We start from the raw sequence: 21,378 nt of genomic DNA on the forward strand, positions 1-21,378 counted from the left end.
GACTGGGGAGGCTGAGCCACTGGGCTCTACAGGACACTCACTACACACAGCCACTCTACCAATTCCAGGAGACATAGCAACTCTATCTAATACATAGAAACAAACACCTGGAAGCAGCCAAAATGTGGAAGCAAAGAAACATATCACAAAAGAAAGAACAGAAGAAATCTCCAGAAAAGGAACTAAATGAAATAGAGCCAAGCAAGCTACTGGATACAGAGTTCAGAATAATGGTTATAAGGATGCTCAAGGATCTTAGTAAAAACTATTAAGGAAACTAGTGAGATCATCAATGACATAATAAAATACCAATCAGAAATGAAGGCTACACAAACTGAAATGAAGAATAATTTACAGGGAATCAACAGTAGAGTAGAGGATGCTGAGAATCAAATCAGCAATTTGAAACACAAGGAAACAAAAAACACCCAACCAGAAGAGCAAAAAGAAAAAAGAATCCAGAAATATGATGAAGATAGTATAAGAAGTCTCTGGGACAGCTTCAAGAGGCCCAACATTTGTATTATTGGGATGCCAGAAGGAGAAGAAAGAGACCAAGAAATTGAAAACCTATTTGAAAAAATAATCACAGAAAACTTCCCCTACTTGGGGAAAGAAACAAACTTACAAGTCCAGGAAGCACAGAGGGGCCCAAACAAGAGGAACCCAAAGAGGCCCACAGCAAGACACATCATAATTAAAATGCCAAAGGTTAAAGACAGAGAGAATCTTAAAAGCAGCAAGAGAAAAGCAATTAGTTACCTACAAGGCAGCACCCATACCACTGTCAACTGATTTCTGAACAGAAACTTTGCAGGCCAGAAGGGAGTGGCAAGGAATATTCAAAGTGATAAAAAGCAAGAACCTACAACCAAGATTACTCTGCCCAGCAAAGTTATCATTTAGACTTGAAGGTCAGATAAAGAGCTTCACAGATAAGAAAAAGTAAAGGAGTTTATCACCACCAGACCAGTACTACATGAAATGTTGAAGGATCTTCTTTAAGAAGCAGCTAATGAACAAACGAATCTGACAAACAAAATAGACCCAGAGACATTGACACATGCAACAGACAATCATATTTCAGAGGGTAGAGGATGGGAAGAGATTAACCAAAGAATTTATATGCATATATGCATAACCCACAGACACAGATAATAATGGGGTGAAGGCCTGGGGAGGGCTAGGAGCAAGGTGGAGAGGGTCAATGGGGGGGGGAATGGAACGCCTGTAATACTTTCAATAAAGATAAATTAAATTAAAAAAAAAGACAGGACACAAAACTTCTAACCATTATAATATTATAGACTGAACTTCATTTAAAAAAAATCACCTTGGAGTTTCCTTCCCTCCTTCTCTCTTTCTCTCTCTCTCTCTCTCTCTCACACACACACACACACACACAGAGGCACGCATGCACAGATGTGGTTTCATAGCCGTTGATTCTGAAGATCTGGGGCATGGTTATGAAATATATGTCTATTGCCACTGGTGACTAGGATGCTCATTTTAGGCTAAGAATCAAATCCTCACCTTTGCATACCTATCTCATTCCTAAAGTCACCTTCCTAGTTTTCCCAGAGCAGTATCAGTTTATGCCTGTTGTCTGGGGAAAATTATTTATAGTACTTTTGTTCTCTAAAGTATCATGGGCTGAACAACAAATTAACATTGAATTAATATTTACTGGTCAGGATCCTCAAGGTGGGTATAAATCCACTTTAAAGATCAGACAAAGGGATTGCTGCAGAGAAGGAAGACCAGTTCTCTAGGTCAACCAAAACCTAACACTTATTGCCTGTTCACTGTGTGCTGGTACTTTCTAAATGCTTTCTGGGTATTCGCTCATTTAATTTTCCCAAAATTTTATGCGGTAAAATGTTACAGATGAGGAAACATGCACAAGAGGCTAAGTCACTTGTCTGACACCACGCAAGAAGGAAATGGAAGAAGCGGATTGGGTTCCTACAGCTCAGCTCCAGAGCCCAGCTCTTAGCCTCTATACCCTTGGCCTTGCCACTTGTGGTCATGTTTTGTTCGGAGAATGAGCTGGCACATCATTGTAAACAGTTTTCTTCTGAAGGAAGGAAGATAGAAAATCTCTACCATGCCTCCCCCCACTTCCCCACCCCAAACCTAAGCTCTCCCTCTACCCACCCCAAGCATGACCTGCTGTGGGGAATTATTATTGTCCTATTTTTTATTGACTGATTTGAGAGAGAGAGAGGAAGGGAGAGAGAAACATTGCATTTACTGGTTGATTCTTGTATGTGCCTTGACCAGGGATCCAACCCACAGCCTCCGCGTATGGACAGGATGCTCTAACCAACTGAGCTACCCGGCCAGGGCATTACTGTCCTATTTTTAACTGGGCTGCAATTCACTCAGTTTCCTAACTGTGTTTATATCAGAATAATTTCCCCACCACCTTCCCTCGGACACCACAGGGTACAACTGGCCCCAGACGCTGAATGTTTACTCTAAACAGTTTCTTTTTAAATTGAAAGCAGGCTTTTGTTTTGCTTTTTCATGGTAGTTTGATAGATAAGAGGGTGTAAAAGCTCTTTATCAGGTTTATAGAGTGGCCCTAGGGGTAAAAAAAAAAGCACAATTCAAGTTTTCTGTGGCTTCTGGCTCAGTTTTAACAGAATGTAAGAGCAATGCCAGAGCCTGATAAAAATAGAAACTCTGCGGTGCCCAGGCTCTTCAGATGGTGCTTGGGAATCCAGATAGTAACTCACCACTGAGAAGGGGCGCTAGTAATTAGAGGGAAGATGTCATGTCTAAACGGAACAGCTGATATTGCCAAAGAATCCTGGGTTGCCCCCTGAGCCTCTTTGTTTGGTCATTACATAAAGTTGTCACATGCCTGGAAGGATGAAACAGAGCACATGCAGTAGTGAGCATGTGCAGTTGGCCCTGGTTAGAAATGGCCTGAAGGAAAGTCCTGGAAAAGGCGAAAGAACCAGTCATGGATCCACAGAAAGGAAAGTGACATTCCAGACTCCACTTAAGAGAAGTAGTGGGAGAAACAAGCAAAGGCCACCAGCTCAGGTCACCAGAGTGGATGGGGACAGAGCATATATTTATGAGCATGGAGAGAAGATGAAAGAGAGGGAGGGCCACAGCTCAGATGTGTGACTATGTGCTTCTTCCCCGAGGGCCCACAGAGCTTGACGTGGGTCTTGTTAAAGATGTGAAACTTGCCCGGCTGGGCATGGCTCAGCAGTTGAGCATCAACCTAGTGATCCAGGAGATCGCAGTTCAATTCCCGGTCAGTCAGAGGCCTGCAGGAGGCAGCCGATCAATGACTCTCTCATCACTGATGTTTCTATCTCTCTCTCTCTCTCTCCCTTCCTTTCTCTGAAATCAACAAAAATATTTTTTCTTTTTTAAAAAAGTGAAACTTATGTAGGAGAAAATGCTACAAAAATAAACATGTTCAATGAATGAGCTTAAAATTTCAGTTTTGGGAGGGACATCCCCACAATTTTGATGGGATTATTTCCTTCCATCAGGTGCATTCCACTGTCTAGTGAAGAAAGTTTGCATCACTGTTTTTAATCAGAGACTCAGATGTCTCTCTATTGATCTGTGAGCTCCTTAAGAGAAGGGACCTGCCTGCCTGTCAACTATCTTATCCCTAGCACCTCCCATGAGGCAGAGTATATGGCATGTGCTAAGTAAATAACTGTTAAATTTGTCTCTACAATATAATTTCAATGAACATTTCCAATCTTACCTCCCACTAATTCCCCAAATAGACTTCACACCAAAGCCATCTTGAACTACTGTGAAATACACCTTCTTGGCTTTCAAGACTTGGATGATGGCATTCTCTCTGCCCAGAATATTCTTCCCCCTTCCCTCACATGCCACTTTGGCCACATACTGAACATCCGTTGGTCTCCAGGACCCAGCATCTCTGAGAAGTGTTATCTGATTACCCTAAAAACACTAGGGCCCCAAAGGAAGCAAGTTACTCTTTAGAGAACACTGAACCAGAATTCCAGTGTCTCAGCTTCCATGAGCCAAGAAACAGCAGACTCTAAGATTGGGAACTACTCATTTTTATTTCCCAGTGAGCCATGTCATCATGCTCTAGAAGGCTAGGCTGATATGATACTTGCCTTGCAACTTTTATTGAAGAATAGGGAGAATCCCGCGCAGTAATAGATAGTAACCATTTGTAAAATCTACCTTAGTGAAGTAATATAGTACACTTAAATTCAAATTAAAAACGTGTTAAAGTCCTACCTCTGTTATACACTGCACTATACATAGAGGGCAGGGATGGTCTCTTCCCTCAAAGTGCTGAGAGATAGTCATGACTACTGATTTAGCCTGATAAAATCCAAAATGATGTCACCTGCTGAAATGAAGACAAAAGAGTGACAATTCTGGACATGACTTAGCTCTGTAAATGGCTTGCTGTATAATTTTCGCAAAGTGTCTTAAGCAATTTGGTCCTCAGATTTACTAGGTAGTTAGTGAACTGTCTTTCCTAGATAATGACACTCTATTCTGCGTCTTAGCTTGCAACTTTTATCACAGCAAAATTCTTGATTCTAAGAGGGAGCTCTTTCCTTGTAAAACACTTGCCTTTTCCTTACCCGAGCTCCACTGGCATGCACACATCTTTTTTGTTAACTCTTAATACTTTAAACTCAGAGGTCAAGTCAATAAAACCAAGAACTTGACCAACTTGAGATGTGGTCATCTCAAGGACCAAAGCAATTTTTACAAATTCCGTTGGGTTAATTTCATGCTGGGTTTCTGAATTCCCACTGCAATTTCTACTGAATGTAATCATAACTGTGGATTTCTTCCACACTCCATCTTTAGAGTTGGTGACAGGCAGCGAGCTTAAAACAGACACTCTGGTTCACCAGGGAGAGAGGCTGCATGTGTACCCTAAGTGAAACCATCTGTTAGAATCTTCCAGCAGTGTGCTAAGGAAGGAAATGGTGGGGAATCTTTCAAGAAGCTCAGTTAAAGGTAACTGAATATTTACGGGATGGCCTGAAGCATCTCAAATAAGAAGACACACCTTATTAAAACCCACTCCTAAGTCACATTGGCAAGGTAGACTTGGCATGTTCAACCTAAGATATGCCCAGTGATTTTTCCTTGCAGAAAACCAGAGTTCATTGGAGAGATTATATGGACACTGTAGTGGAAACCAGAACCTGTATTTCAGCCCAACCTTCCAAATCCAACATACCCATTCCCATACCATCACGTATGGCCAACACATCTTTGTTTCTTGGATGGCAGATTTTGCAGTTATTTTAAACTACTACTTTCTTACTTCTCTAACCCCAAATAGTCTGAAAGTAAAATAAAAAGAGTTGATTTAGCTTAAACTATGATTAACCAATTATTTGAAAAAGTAACTGTGTTGGCCAAATGATAATGGTGGCTATTTCTGGATGGTGGAATTTTAGATGGCCTTTAACTTCCTTTTTGTATTTTTCTGAGTTGCTATCATTTTAGTATTCAACACATCATGTGTATATAACAATAGTCATTGTCACTTAAAAATTTTTAAAATTCAAATATATCTCTTCTTTCTTCAAGTAAACTTTTAATGGATGTGATTCAGTGAAATCTAAATTAATAATGAATGTCATTTTTTAGATTATAATAAAAAATTTAAAAACCAGAGTTTCTCTATTGGCTAGCTTCCTCCTGTAATACTAACCCTTATATATTTAACACATTTTCATAATTTAGAAAATCATGTGTTTTATTCCTCTTATTGGTCAATATCATCTAGGCATATGGGTCAAGATGTGAAAAATTTTACTACCAAATTTTCATCAAGATATACTGGGTTTAATTCTATGGTAAATGATAGTAAAATAATACTCTTAAAGAGAGTTTAAGATCACATGTAGACTTTCACTTCCAGAAACAGGACAGATAAGATATACTGGAAAAACCTCCAATAGCAGAACACCTACATATAATGCATAAAATTTAATAAGCCCCCTTTAAGTGCATAGCTCCATTGCAATATAACAAAAAATTCTCCAAGGCTCAGCAATAGGAGATAGCTAAAAACAGAATATTAACATAACAATGATCTAAAGCTGCCTTATGGGAATTTGTTCTTGATTGTCTAGAGCTATGGGTTTTATGAACGCATGGGACAGAAGATGAGGCCTTGAGACTGTGTAAGATTGGGGGGAGTATAAACAGAGATTTCTGCATGAGACCTGGTCCCTGAGAGGGCTGGGCATCCAATGGAAAGGCAGATGACTAGCATCAGTCTCAGTCTGGATCCTGACTGTAGGAGAGAAAAGTTTCTTCTGAGAAGTGAACTATGACAAAAATTAAATATATACAAACTTGTAGGAGGCAGTCAAAGCAGTACTTAGAAGGAAATTTACAGCCTTAAATACTTTTAGAAAAGAAGCTGAAAATTAGTGAACAAAGTATGTGTCTCTATTCTCTATAAAATAGAGATTGATGCAGGATTAAGTGCTAACGCTTTATTTGGGAGGGCTGCTCCCAGGGCAGAAAGAATGAGGGAAAAGGGAAGTGAGACAGGAAAGGCAGCAAGCAATGGAAGGCGATGTGTTGGTACACTGGCCATTGATTTATTATAAGCCATGATAAGACTCAGCTGATTGCTTGACAGGTGTATCAATTTGGCCACCCTGTTGTATCTCCAGACAGGCTATCCAGAGAAATAGTGCCTCAAAACAGGGTCCTTAGGAAACGTCCCTCCTTGCGTACACCTGGAGGACAGAGCAGAAGCCCTCGCAGGACAATCCCGCCTGGATCCTCCCATTTACATCTCTAACAGAACAAAAGCCCAAAGCTGATGTGGGAAGGGCAACAGACCCTGTCAACTTTAAAATGCTGTAGAAAAGCAAGCCAGATAAATACAATAAAACCCACCAAAAACCACTGTTAACCTAAGACAAAGAGAAAATTTTGAACACATCCAGAGGGGAAAAATACACATTATACACAGAGAACAAAATAAGAAATTCAGCAGAGTTCTTACCAAAAGCAATGCAAACCAGAAGACAAATATATGATTTCTTTAAAGTGCTGACAAAAATGTCACTCCAGAATGCTATACCCACAGAAAATATCTTTCAAAAGTGAAGAAGAAATGAAGACTTTCTCAAACAAATGAAAATTAAGAGAATTTATTGTCAATAGTCCTGCACTATAAGACATGTGAAAGGATATTATTTAGGTAAAAATTTGAGTCTACACCGAAAAAGAAAAAGAAGAAAGGGGAGAGGGGAGGAGCGGGGGGGGGGGGGACGACCCTGGAAACTAAATAAATAAATAAATAAATTCATTCTACCAAACTTTTAAGTAATAAATAGTATTAATTATACACAAACTCTCCCAAAATACAGAATATGAGGTAATAATTTCTAACTTTTTTGAGGGGGCAATGTCAGCATTATACTGATGCCAGATAGACATTATAAGAAAGGATAGCTATAGACAAACATCCCTCACAACAAAGGCAGGAGAAGATAAATGTCCCAGCTCAAGAAGAGTGAATTCACCCTTCCTTCACCCTTTTGTTCCATTGGGCTTTCCCTGGACTGGATGATGCCCACCCACATTGGTGAGGTTGATATTCTTTACTCAGTATATCGATTCAAATGCTCATCTTTTCCGGAGACACTCTCACAGATACACTCAGAAATAATGTTTTACCAGCTATCTGAGCATCCCTAACTTAGTCAAGTTGTCACATAAAATTATCAGTAAATCTAATAAAAAATACAAAAGCAAAATAGAAAAGAAACTAGTCAAATTTTTTAAAAATTAAAATTTATTTGAGATAATTGTAGATTCATACACAGTTGTAAGAAATCATACAGAGAGGTATTTTATTACCAGGTTTCCTCCAATGGTAACATCTTGTAAAACTTTAGTACAAAACTATGAACAGAATATTGACATTGACACAGTCAATATTCAGAACACTTCCTTCCATCACTGCAAGGACACCACCCCTACTTCCCTCCCAACTCTACCTCCTCCTTAACCTCTGGCTACCACCAATCTGTCTCCATTTCTACAAATCTGTCATTTCAAAAATGTTATGTAAATGGAGTCATAAAGTATGTAATTATTTTGGGATTTTTCACTCGGCATAATTCTTTGGAGATTCATCCAAAAAAATGTTGCATATATCAATAGTTCCTTCCTTTGTATTGCTGAGCAGGAATGCATCACAGCTTGTTTAACCACTCACTCGCTGAAGTACATCTGGTTGTTTCTGGCTGGGGGTTATTACAAATAAAGCTGCTATAAATATTCCTGAACATATTTTTGTGTGAGCATAAACATTCACTTCTCTGAGATAAATGCCCAGAAATGCAATGACTGGGTTGTATGGTAGTTGCATGTTTATATTTTTATGAAACTGCCAAACTTTCCAATCATTTTATGTTGCCATCAGCAATTTGTGAGTGATCCAGTACCGTGCATTGCTGCCAGCATTTGATGTCACTGTTTTTAAATCATAGGCATTCTGATCGTTGTGTAATGATGTCTAGTTGTTTTCATTTGCATTTCTCTAATGGCTAATGATGCTGAGCATCGTTCCCTGTACTTATTTGCCATCTGTGTTATCTTTTTCCGTGAAATGTCTGCTCATATCTTCTGCCCATGTTCTACTTGGATTGTTTTGGATTGTTTTGTTTTTACTGTTGAACGTTGAGAGTTCCTTATATATTCTAGACAGAATATCATCATATTATCTACAAATAATGAGTTTTATTTTTTTTATTGAACCTATATGTCTTTTATTTCCTCTTCTTGACTTACTACATGCGCTAGAACCTCCTTGTCGAGTATGAGCAGTGAGAGTGGCATCCTTGCCTTTGTTCCTGATCTTAAGGGGAAAGTATTGACTCTCTCACCGTTATGTTTAATGTTACCTGTAGGTTTGTTGTAATCTGTACTTGGTTGTATAACAATTAAATTGAGGAAGTTCCCCCATCTATTCCTAGTTTTCCGAAAGTTTTTATCGTTACTGTCTTTCAGATTTTGTCAAGTGCTTTTTCTCTATCAATTAATATGATAAGTAATTTTTTTTCTTTAGCATGTCAATACACTTATTGACTTTCAAATATTAGACTAACTTTGCATCCTTAGAATAAATCCCTCTTGGTAATAATATGTAATTCCTTTTATATTTTTCTGAATTCTATTTGCTATTATTTTGCTAATGATTTTAAAATTATATTTATAAAGGATATTAGACTGTCATTTTCTTTCTCCCCTCCCTCAATTCCTCCTTCCATCTGTCCCTCCCTTCTTCCTCTTTCTCCTTCTTTTACTGTCTCCCCTTGCCCTGCCTCCCTCCCTTCTCTCTCCCCCTGCCCCTCCCTCCCTTCTCTCTCTCCCCCCTCCCTTTTCTCCCTCCCTCCCTCCCTTCTTTCTTTCTTCCTTTCTTTCATACTAGCTACAAAGTTGGAAAATGTCCCATCCTCTTCTATTTCCTGAAGAGACCGTGTGAGATTGGTATTAATTCTTCTTTTGATAGAATTCTTCACTGAAACCATTGGGGTGTGACAATTTCTTTCTGACAGTTCTTAAGTTATGAATTCCATTTCCTTAATAGTTATAGGGCTATTTAAATGATCTATCTTATATTGAGTTGGGTAGTTCAAACTTTTCATAAAATTAGTCCATTTCATCTAAGTTGTCAAATCGATGTGTGTAGAGTTGTTCGTAATGTTTCCTTATCACGGCAGGATCTTCATTCCTGATATTGGTAATTTAGGTTTCTCTCTCTCTCTTTTTTTTTCTTGGTCAATGTTGCTAGATGTTTGTCAGCTTCATTGAGCTTTTCAAAGAATCAGCTCTTGTGTCATTGACTTTACAGTTTTTCTGTTTTTAATGTTATCAATTTCTGCTCTTATCTTTTTATTTTCTTCCTTCTTTTTTCCTTGGGTTTATTTTGCTTTTCTCTTAGATTACTAAATTGAGACTATTTTTTTTTAACAATGTGGTTATAAGTATTTCCATCTCAGCATTAGCTGTAGTCCACACATTCCAGTATGTTTTACTTTCATTTTCATTCAGTTCAATGTTGTTTTTTATGAAATAATTTCTGTTGAGCTTCCTCTTTGGCTTATGAATTATTTAGAACGGTGTTGTTTAGTTACCATGTGTCTAAAATCTTTCCTGTTCTCTTTCTGTTACTGATTTCATTGTGGTTGGAGGCCTCAATGTACGATTTTAATTGTACATTCGTTGATGTGTGTCTTACGGTCTAGAATATGGTTTATCATGATATATATTCTGTGGATTTTGAAAACAGTGTGTTCTGCTGTCATTGGGAGGCATAGTCTATAAATGTCAATCAGATCCTCTTGATTGGTAGTGTGTTGAACTCTAACTGCTTGTTGATTTTTTGTCTGGCTGGTCTATCAATTGTTGAGAGAGGGGTGTTGAAATATCCAAGTATAACTGTAGATTTGTCTATTTCTCCTTTCAGTCCTATCAGTTTTTGCTTCACATATATTGCAGCTATGCTGTTTAATACATACACACTTAGAACAGCTACGTCTTCGTAGAGGATTAAGCTTTTTGTCAGAGTGATTTCCATAATCTGAAATCTACTTTATCTGATATTAAGACAGTCACTCTCACTTTCTTTTGATTAATGTCTTCATGGTCTGTCTTTTTCCATCATTTTGCTTTCAAATAACATATATCATTATATAGATGTGAGTTTCTTACAGATAGTATATCTTGGGGTCATGTTTTTGTTTTAATTCACTCTGCCAAGTCTGTGATATATGAGGCAAAAAAGAAAACTCAGGAAACTTATCACTGTGCTGTCTCTAGCTGGTCTGACTTCTCTTCATCTTTCAGAATCTTCTTATATTTATTTTATATGCAATGTCCAGAATTTTTAGTTATAATTATTGGAAGAAATAGGTAAAAGTATATCTATTCTATCATCTTCCAGGAAGTAAAAGTCACTAGTCCCATTTTGGAAGCATTTTTTTGTTGTTGCTATTTCTCCATCAGGAGTGCAGTACAATATGTGGAATTAGAGAGGAAATTTTGGAGTTAGACCAGCCAGTATCCAGCACTCTACCACCTTATATAATCTTGGTAAGGGAACAAATATCTCTAAGACTTACCTTACTTATCTGTAAAGCTGTACTTATCTCATAAATTGTTCTGAGGACTAAACAAGATTATACATACAAGTACTTCGCATGTGACTATTGAGAACCTGAAATACGGCTAGTAGGACTGAGGAAGGGAAGCTTTAACTTTACTCAATTTTAAGTCATTTAAATTTAGATAGTCATGTGGCTATTGGCTATTATATCAGACAACACAGACTTACTTTGATACAAACAAAGATAAAAATAATCCTAAACCAGGGTGAACGAAAAGATGGAAAACTGTTTTAAAGACACTGGCATACAACTTCAAGGGCTATTCGTGGTCAATACAATAACTCAAAGACCTTTTGGATACAGACCAAGAAACTTTCTTGTTCCCCTTCCAAAAGAGAACTGACATTTTTTGTCATAACCATGAATATGAGTGTAAATACAGGCAAGAAGTGAACAAAGTGAGGGAGAATAGTAGCAAGAAGCAAAAGGTGTGCCTGGCCTTTCTTTAACATGGGCCCCTCTCAGTGACACACTCGTAGGGCCACTTAGTATAGCATCTGCCCTCCACACTCTACCACCTGCTGAGCTCCCCCCCACCCTGACCTTGTTGCTCTGTGCTGGGGCTGGGCATGGGTAGTGATTTTTACCTGCTTCCTCACAGAACATTGCCTCATAGAACCCATTGCAGTGATAGGTTGCCAATGGGTATGTGCTCTGGCACGAAAAGCTGGTCCCTAATGAGTCCTATATTTGATTCCCATCAAGATGTTATCCAAGGAAAGAAGATGAGGTTCATCGACAGCTCACTATTCCCCTAGGACAGGTGTGAATTCCATGAAACACAAGAACTTTTCTTCCATCCAGCAAATGAGGGCAAGGGACACACAGCGGTGATGTCAGGCTGCCAGGGCTCTCAACATATTTGTGCCACCAACTATCTATGTGACACCGGAAAACTCAGCTCCCTCTCTTCCTGTGTAAAACAGAGAACCAGAACTCAATGGCCCAAGACCCTCACCAAGACCATAATTTCATTATTTACACCTCACCTTTGTATATTTTTGAGACTTCAAGGCAATAACCATCCCTGATGTATATTATGATTACAGATGTAGCAAAGGGAAACCAGCGGTGCAATAAGACCACGATTTTGTCAAAGCCTCATAGTAAGTTGGTGGTAGATCTGGAAATAAAATCCTCAGACTCCAAGTCCTTGGGTCTTTGCCCCATCACATGTTGCTCTGAGCTCGTTTGGAGGAAAGTATTGCTCAGGGCTGGAAAACAGAGCACCTAATGAACAGACCTGCTGATCTTTGCTCCCACTGCCCCTCCTTGCTCAGCATCTCCACCTCTTAACACCAGCTCTGGTTTGGGTGTGTAGGAAAGAGAAGACAAACAGAACAAATGGGGTAGGGAGCAAAAGAAAAAAGGGAGAGAAAAGTAGAAGGGATGCTTAATTTGTACAGAAAGAAAGGCACTTAGAACAACCACCTCCACAGAATCATCAATAGTTAAGGAAAGTAAAGACAGCTAACGTGACTTGTTACAGGTAACACAGGTCTACGTAGTAAGTAGATACTGATAATGGACAGAAGAGCCTGGGAATTAAGGCCAATTAGAGTTCTAATCCCCGCTCTGCTGCTTTCCAGTTGGGGAGCATGGCTCAGGGCAGCCTCTCTGAATTGTAATGTTCTCATCTCTGTAAAAGAGGTCATCATACCAACACCACAGAGTTATAGTGAAGATTAAATGAGCTAATGCATGTAACACAGCTGTCCAAGATAAAAACACAAGAGAAGAGAAAATGTATTAGTTTGGACTAGAACCCAGATATTCAATTTCGATCAAGTGATCTGCACATTATAACATGCTGCCCCTCCTCTTCCCTCCCTCCCACCCAATGCCAGCTCATTCCCTAAGCCCTCTAATTAGCTAAATAAAGAGTGCAGACAGGGTCCATGTAAAAAAATGCTCTCTGAGCCAAGTGAAATCCCCAGGGAAGCAAAGAAACCCACATGGCCAATTACCATAGCATCATTTCATTTCCTGGGAGTGACTAATACCCAGAGACAGTCACTTAAACACTAATTGCAGGAGAACAGGTAGCAATCATGTTAAACGAGCCCATCTTTATTTCCTGGGGAAAAACAAGACTCTCTGATTTAGAAGCATGCCTGCTACGTCATCTTCTGCAGATAGGGTGGCCTCCAAGTCCAACTGGACGTTGGATTTCAATTGCATCAGTGGTTGTTCTTAAGCTGGCTGGCACATTTACAGCGTGGAGCTGAATTACCAGCTTGAGAGTGTGCCAGCTCCATTCTGCTGGCATTTGATTTTCCTGACTTCAAGCACCAGATAAAACAGTGATGCCTGCATGTTGCAGAGAAATTAGACACACCCGAATGTCTCATCTCGTTAGATCTTCCAGGGCCCCAGCCCTCAATTTTGTGCTGAGAGAGCCCCCTCCTTAGGAGGGTTTTATAAGATCTCTTCACCAAGAGCTACTGTGAATCATCACCCCCCACTTCCTTGCTTGTTTCCCACTTTACAACTGTATCTTCTTTTCCTTCCTTCTCTGTTCTTCCTGCCTTTAACCATGCTTCCATTCAACACCAAAGCAAGAGCATTGGGTTGTTTTACAAAAGGTGGAAGGCAAAGAGGAAGATTAATTTTCTTCATTTCCTAATTCTTCCCTGCTTCCTTACCTGCGTATTTGACCACAAATATTTCACACTGGTCACACTAGGATCTCTTATCCCCCAACACCATGCTCACCCCACCTGAAAGCTGTCTGCCATTCTTGTTGAAATTTCCTAATCCCTCCTACTTAAGTACTACTTATTCCCTAAATCCAAGGTCAAGCACCACCTTCTCAGAAGGTCTTCCTTAACTACATCAGCCCTCACACAACTCCCAACACTTCTTTAGAAAAAAACAAGGTTTAGTTCACAATTATATACAAATTGTATTGTCACGTAATTTACACACCCCATCCTGATTTAACGGTCCTTAGGAAGGGGCCTAAATCTCCCATCTCTGTGCCCTCCACGGGTGTCCCGCTCAACTAGGCCCAGGGCTGGCTGCCTATTTCATACTCGCTCAGACAGAGAGCCCACTTCCGAGTTTCTCACGCCGGTGTCTGCATGAAGGCACAAACTTAGTAAGCCACAGAAATCGTTTTCCATGGTGCAAATGGTTCCATTTGACACAGAACATACGTCTTGAATTCCTCCAGTGTTCCAGGTACTGAGCTGGCCACTGGCCATGTCAGAAACATAGTCTGCCTGGAGCAGCCTAGACCTCTGTATAAGGAGATGGCCAACCCACCTACAAGCTGGCCTTATTCTCATGGAGATCATGAAAACAGGATGCATCCCAGCTGAGCCAGTACTTCAGCTGTCAAGCTCAGCTCAAGTTCAATTTCCTTCTGTCACTTTCCTCCGACTGTGCAACCAGAAGACTGTGTGACCTCAGACTGTGTCTCCTAAGAAAATAAAATGAGGCATGCTAGAGGGACTGAGTGAGGTGATCATCTCATGGGATGATGTTTTGAACCTATTTCCAGTTGGTAGTTGGGTGTTTCTGATTGGCAGGCAGCTCTCCTACGTGCCACATTCAGGGACTCAGGCTCCTTCCACCTGTGGCTCTGCACCCACTTAAGGCCTTGGAGCAACCTGCATCCAGGAGGCAATGGCAGGGCCACCTTTTGACTTCCATGGCTCTAGCTACTTTTGCCTTTATGGGCCCCTTCTTCCATATGAAATATTAAAAATTGTATTTATGATTCTCTTGGCATAAAGATCACTATATTGTGTGTTAATACATTTTCTTTGACCTAAAAGTTTATTTTTTAAATTCTGGTTTTAAATAAAATTAAAACATTTCCATGAGCTTTAAAAGTATCCTGGTCCCTAGGGACTGTGCTCATCTAGTCTGTGCTCATGTCTTCCTGGTTTGAACCTCTGTGGTGTGGGTCAGCCCCATGGATCCATGGCCTTGGCACCCACCCCATGCTGCCTGCTTTGCCTACTTGATATGCACCCTCCAGCCTCACCAGGCAGACAGCAGGGTCTCGAGCCTTTTGGAGCTCTCTGGCACCATGCACAGCACTTTGCCTAGAGTTGGGACTCTGCATGTATCGGTGGCACAGCTATGCTCAATTGAGCAATTTCCTTAACTCACTAAACCTCAGCTTCCTCATCTATAAAGCGAAGTGCAAGATCTGAATCCCCCTTATGGCATGGCTATGAGGATGAAATGAGATGACTCATGCTTATACCGCAGCGGGCACATGGGAAGCACTAAATAAAGGTTAACTTTTTATCATCATGATTTAACATGACAACAGAATGCTTGGGTTTTCAAATCACTGCCACAAGATGATACCATGTCTATAGTTTTCATGTCTCATAGCAGCCAAAACTTGTTTATGGAAAATGTGGCATTTAACAGAAAGGTTTTGAAATAGGATAAATGTGGATTTAAATACGGCTCTGCCACTCACCAGCTGGGTGACAAGTGACACATATTTATTCTCTCTGAGACTCTGTTTTCTCCTCTGTAAAATCAAACTTACTTCACAAGTAGTAAAAAACTGTCCTGGGTCTCCTGTCATCTGACTGCCTTCCTTTTTTGTTGAGAAAGATTAGCATCTAAATGAATACCTCCCACTAGCCTGTGGTTAGGAAAGCCCAAAGTCCTCACAGGAGACCAGGAGAGTTGGTGCTAAGCTCAAGAACGCTAGCTCCCTTCCTCTGTCCCTATTTCTGTTAAAATAAAATCACTGTGCACCTGGAAGGGGTAAACCTACGTCCCTCATCAGCTGGTAACACCTTAACATAAAGGTGCTTCTTGTCTCCAGGCTCCAGCAGCTGGCAGAAGAAGGGAAGATTTCAGAACGCAGGGCTGGGGGGAAAGGCCTGGGATGCTGAGATGTTGAGGAACCCCTCACCTTCTTTCTTTCTCTGTGTGTTTTCTGGGGCACTGGTATTGCCGCAGGATGACAAAGGCCTCTGGCTTTAGAGTGACTACACTCCCTATAGAACTCTTCTCTACCAAGTGACGTTGTAAGGTGTGAATTCAATTCTGCAAGTCTTTGTGGTCAGTGGCCTAATAGTCCATTGACCTAAACAATGGAGATGGCAAACATGCCTACTGTCTAGTGACCACTTCCATTTGCTAGGGACACATCATAACCATGGGTGCAGGACAGCCTGAGTTAGAGCCCAGGACCCGGTGCTTGTCCTGCATCTACCACATACCAGCTCTAAGAGCCACATCACTTAATCTTGGGATTCCTCCATTTCTGTTTTTTCCTTCAAATTTGAATAATAACTGTATCTACCTTATAGGGCTGTATGCATGAGGCAGTGCATGTGAAGTATACAGTGTTTGACACATAATAATTTTGCAAAGCATAGCAGAGCCTCACTACATGAACAATTGGTGGAAGCTGGGCAACACACCAGGAACGGTGGTGCCTTCAGCTGTCACCTGAGCTGGGGACTGAACCAGCATTCACACTGACCTGTAGAGCCACCAGCAGCCTGCCTGCCTTACCCACTGCCAAAGCCAAAGTCTGGATAAACCTGGCTGGATTCAAGACCATGTGATGAGAGGAAGAAATAGCAGTCTGACAAGAAAATGACCACAAAACAAGGCAAATTCTAATGACTACTACTAGTATTCATAAAACAGAGCTGCCCAGGCACAGAACAACATAAAGATAAGACAGTTCCTGAAAAAAACTCTTAAAAAATGAGAAAATGAAGAGATATGCATGTCCCTTAAAGCAAAGATCAGTATTGCAAAGATGCCACCTTATCTCATATTTTTAATAAATAAATTCTAATGGAATTTTCCTTAGCAATTAAAGTTATTTTATAGCCCGGCTGGGCGTGGCTCAGCAGTTGAGCGTCGACCTAGGATCCAGGAGATCTCAGTTCGATTCCCGGTCAGGGCACATGCCCGGGTTGCGGGCTCGATCCCCAGTCGGGGGCGTGCAGGAGGCAGACGGTCAATGGCTCTCTCATCATTGATGTTTCTCTCTCTCCCTTCCTCCCTCTGAAATCAATAAAGATTTTTTTTTTAAGTTATGTTATAAATTATACTCATAAGAAAAAATGGCAAGGAAAAGATGGATGATTCAATAAATGAAGAAAGCAAACGACAACAAATGAACAACAGGCGATACGATAAAATGCTGAATTACACATCACAGAAATGCAGCTAGAAGTTACAACATCCTTGATCCCACTTCTGGACACAGGGAGCCTGCATTTGGGGTTTATTATAAACATGGGCATAGGGGCAGCAGTGGGACTCAGAAGAACAGCCTAACAGCAAATTAAAGCCCAGAAAAAGATCGGTAATTCCATAGCACAGCACTCCTCTTCTAAACAACCCTCCATACTTCTGGTAAGTGTCTGCAGAGAAAATCCTGGAAATCCTGATCTAAGGCTCAGGCAAGCTGAGCGGAGGCTGATCCATTAGGGAAATGGTGGCTCCACATACTGAATGTGGAGTGTGTGAAGGGAGGGATTGGGGTGCTGCGGGGAAAAGGAATGCCAGATACTTGAAGAGAACATCAGTGTGTGTGATGTTCTAACAGACTCAATTCAACTGTGTCAGAACTATGAGGACCCACCCCAGCCCACATGAGGCAGAGTTTCTGAGGGTAGGCTTGGGAATTTATCATATTTAATAAGCTTCCTAGGTCATTCTGAGGCTCACCAAAGTTTGAAAACCACCACTTTAACACCTCCCACCCAGAGCTCTTCCTGCCAGCCACCAAGGGGTGTTCTTGGGCAGGGCCTGTTGGTTTCCTGTGGGGAGGGGAAGGCTAGATGGACACCCAAAACCACTATTAGCAAAAGATGCCCCATGGCTTATTCTGTCTGCACCTGCCCTTGAACCTTGGAGGCAGCCATGGACCCCTTCTTTCAAAGAAAGGGGAGGATCTGGAGTAAGTTGGCTGTGAAAATGTGATGCTCCCTACAAACTCACTCTTGTCAGCCTGGACCTGAGCCTTGCATTCGTCTGTTACCTCCAGAATCCAACCTTAGTCATCAGGACTCCTCTGTTCTTGAGTGTGAGGATGACATGCATCTGGACCATCAGGAAATGGCCGTGAAAGGATGAAGCTCTGGAGCCAGACAGTATTCTTTTAACACAAAGAGGGAACAGTTAGTGGCAGGTAAAATCAAGGATGGTTTGGCTGGAGGGACAGACAGCACAGCCGAACCTTCCTCAGTGTAGCTATGGTAAGAGTTTGTAGAAATGATGGTTTACTTAAGGATTAAGTGAGAAATAAGCTGTTCTGCCAACACTCATCTCAGCTGCCAAAACCCTAATTATTTTCCTACCCTGAGATGATCCTAGAAAAAGAATGGTCCAAGTTCTACCACAGTGCCAACTCCTTCCTCTGGACTTCGTGTTAACACCTTCAGAATATTAAAACATGATTCTGCAGCCTCTCAGAACTGGCCTGGGTTGCTGCAGGAGCCTCCCAGACAGGGTCAGTTGGGGGCGCTTGCTCTCCCTCCCTCTTCTTCTTTTTCCTCTTTATTTACTTATTTTCACAAAATTAAACGATTCTATGAAAGCCTGAGACATTATTATCACTGATACACCGTTACTTCGTGAACTGCAAGTGAATGCGTTCTCTAAAAATGCTCAGAGATGAGTCTGGGACCAGGGGGAGGGGAGACTCTAGAGCATGGGTCCCTGGAGCTTAACCTAATCGTGTATCGTTGGCAGCTCCCCTGCTGACTTGTCAAAGTCTCACATGGACGTTAAGAAGATTAAAATCATAGCATGCCTAAAGTAGCTAATAAGAAAGATTTAAAACAATTGGTAAAAATAGGTTGAGTTATGAAATGCTTATTAGGGATAATGATTCTTGTGCTATAACAACAGCATATAGGGTCAGCTTAATTTCACACACCAAAAAGAGGAGAGGAGATGCCCGTAATGACGAGACAGGGACAGACAGTCTGCAACATTTCTCGCCAGCACCCAGCCAGGCGGGCACAGACACCCCCTCCCTGGCAATAAGCTCCCCAGCACACCCTATCCCTGGTCATGGACAGTTTGGAAAGAGTGTAGCAGTCACGGCATTGCCAGTTCACATCCGATGTCTTGTTGGATATTGGAGAAGGTACATCTGTGTGCCCAATATCCTAGACAGATTTTCCTAATTTTAAGAAGTCACCCCAATCTTCCCCCTTTGCAGCCTGGGACATCAGCAACATGCCAATTCTCTTTCTGTTTTCAGGGACAAGAAGAGCATATTCCACTCACAAAGAACTAGCTAAGGACCCTATGAGTCCTGGGGGAGCACACTGCATGCAGCTTTTCCCCCTGCCCATCCTTGCCCCATCTTTGCCCTGCAGAGCTTCTTCTCATGGCCCTGGTCTGGGAGGAGCACCAGCCCCTCAGGCTTGGGTTCCCCACCCTGTGCAGCCATGAGCTCCAGGCTGGTGGGCTGGAGCAGGAGAAGAGGCCCTGCTGGTCTCCACTCCATATTCCTTTTCCATTTGGAAGAAGGAACCACCTGGAGGCCAAGGGACTTTCTCAAGCCCATCAGCCTAGTCTTCCCCTCACCAAACTCTCCTTTTCAACAGGGAAGGGACAAAGTGGGTCTGCAGTAAGAAATGACTAAGACCTGAACACAGACCTGATCAAAGATCAGCTCTTTGATCTTCAGGTCATATTCTCCTCATGGCTGGTGAAATGGTGTAACAGTCTTAAAAAGGCTATTAGGCAACATCTTTTAAATTTGAAAGTACACAACTCCTTTAAACCAGCAATCCCCTTAGGAGTCTATCCCACAGAAGCTAAAGCACCTTCATTCATAAGCACGCTGTAAACAGCGTGCATCATTTGGAGGCAGAAGCCTGGAAGTCCGGTGAGTGCCGATTGATAGAGGAACCTGTGAGTGCAATGAGCCACAGATGGCTTTTGTAGGGAACTAAATGAACAGGGGAAAATATGTGGGCAGATACAAAACAGGTTGTGAGCACGTGTTTTCTTAGGAGAGTCAGTGAGGCTCATGTTGGTGTATAGGACAAGAGATGAGAAGAAGTTGGTAGGGGGGAAAAATGCGAAAGGATGCCACTAAAATTTCAGGCAGATTGTACCAGATTGTGTTGGTCAAGGGAGCAGACTGAGATATAGACTCTGGGAATGTTGACTCCAAGACTCCAAGATAGGTGTTTACCTGCAGGAGGTTTGTAGGGGGTGCCCTCAGAATCATAACTGTGGGCTGGGAAGCAAGCTGGGCCTCATCCAACCCCAGTGGAGCTTGGAGTGCTCTGGACAGTTGTCCCAAATTAAGTCAAAGACCAAGCATTGGACATGGGCTGCTCCCAGAAGGGAGGCAGCAACCATCAGGAGACAGTGATCACCGGGAGGTAAGACTGAACTGTGAGCTGTGAACCGTGAGCCACCAGTGCTCTCAGCTCTGGGGGGAATGAGCACTTCTGTCCTGGAGAGAAGGACCCCAACCACCCAGCACAGCATCCACTGCATGGCGGCAGGATCACATTTATGCATATTTGTGAAATTACAGCTATAGTGTGTGTGCAGTTGTATAAAGAAAAAGAGTAAGCAGAATAGCGGCCTCCTTGATTCTCAGATTTTACATTTATTTCTAACACTAACAATTCGAAGCCTAACCAGACTCCATACCAAGGGGAAACCGAGGCAACTCCAGCCTGGGCAGTGTCAAGTAGTTATACTGCCTGAAGAGTTCCCCTGACCTTGTCACAGTGGAAACCAGGCGCCCAGCCTCCGAGCTGAGCTAACATCCACTCCTGAGAACGCTGACCGCCTTCTATTTTTGAATGGGTTGGAAATAGAACCAAGGGATATATTTTGCCTCCCTTTGGCTTGTCAGAGGTGGGTAACTTGAATGTGGGTTCAAGTTGAAATCAAGCATAAAACGCAAAGTAAAGACCTCAGAAGCACCCCCCACCACCACCACTGTCTCCGTGGGAGACAGAGAGATACAGGGCACTGTAAAGTCGAGGCAATTGCTCTGAGCCAGCCCTAACCAGAAAGCCCACTGGTGACTCAGGCATCCTCTCGAGACCAATTAAGATGCTATAAAAATCATAGGAACCTTGCAATTAAACATATAATCAGTCCCTCAATCCCACGATCTGCTTCTTGTACCACATAACCAAGGCAAAGCAGAGACAAAGCATTTAACTTGCATAATTCTTCCAAGGCTGTCTTTCACACT

At 41.7% G+C, this 21,378-nt stretch overlaps 1 protein-coding gene across 2 annotated transcripts in view; it reads right to left on the reverse strand.

Moving 5' to 3' along the window:
• Positions 1-21,378, reverse strand: part of ADRA1A (adrenoceptor alpha 1A) — a 75,733-nt gene that overhangs the window by 19,592 nt on the left and 34,763 nt on the right. The window lies entirely within an intron of this gene.

Source organism: Miniopterus natalensis, chromosome 4, assembly GCF_054644295.1.
Source record: "Miniopterus natalensis isolate mMinNat1 chromosome 4, mMinNat1.hap1, whole genome shotgun sequence".
NCBI classification, from domain to species: Eukaryota; Metazoa; Chordata; class Mammalia; order Chiroptera; family Miniopteridae; genus Miniopterus; species Miniopterus natalensis.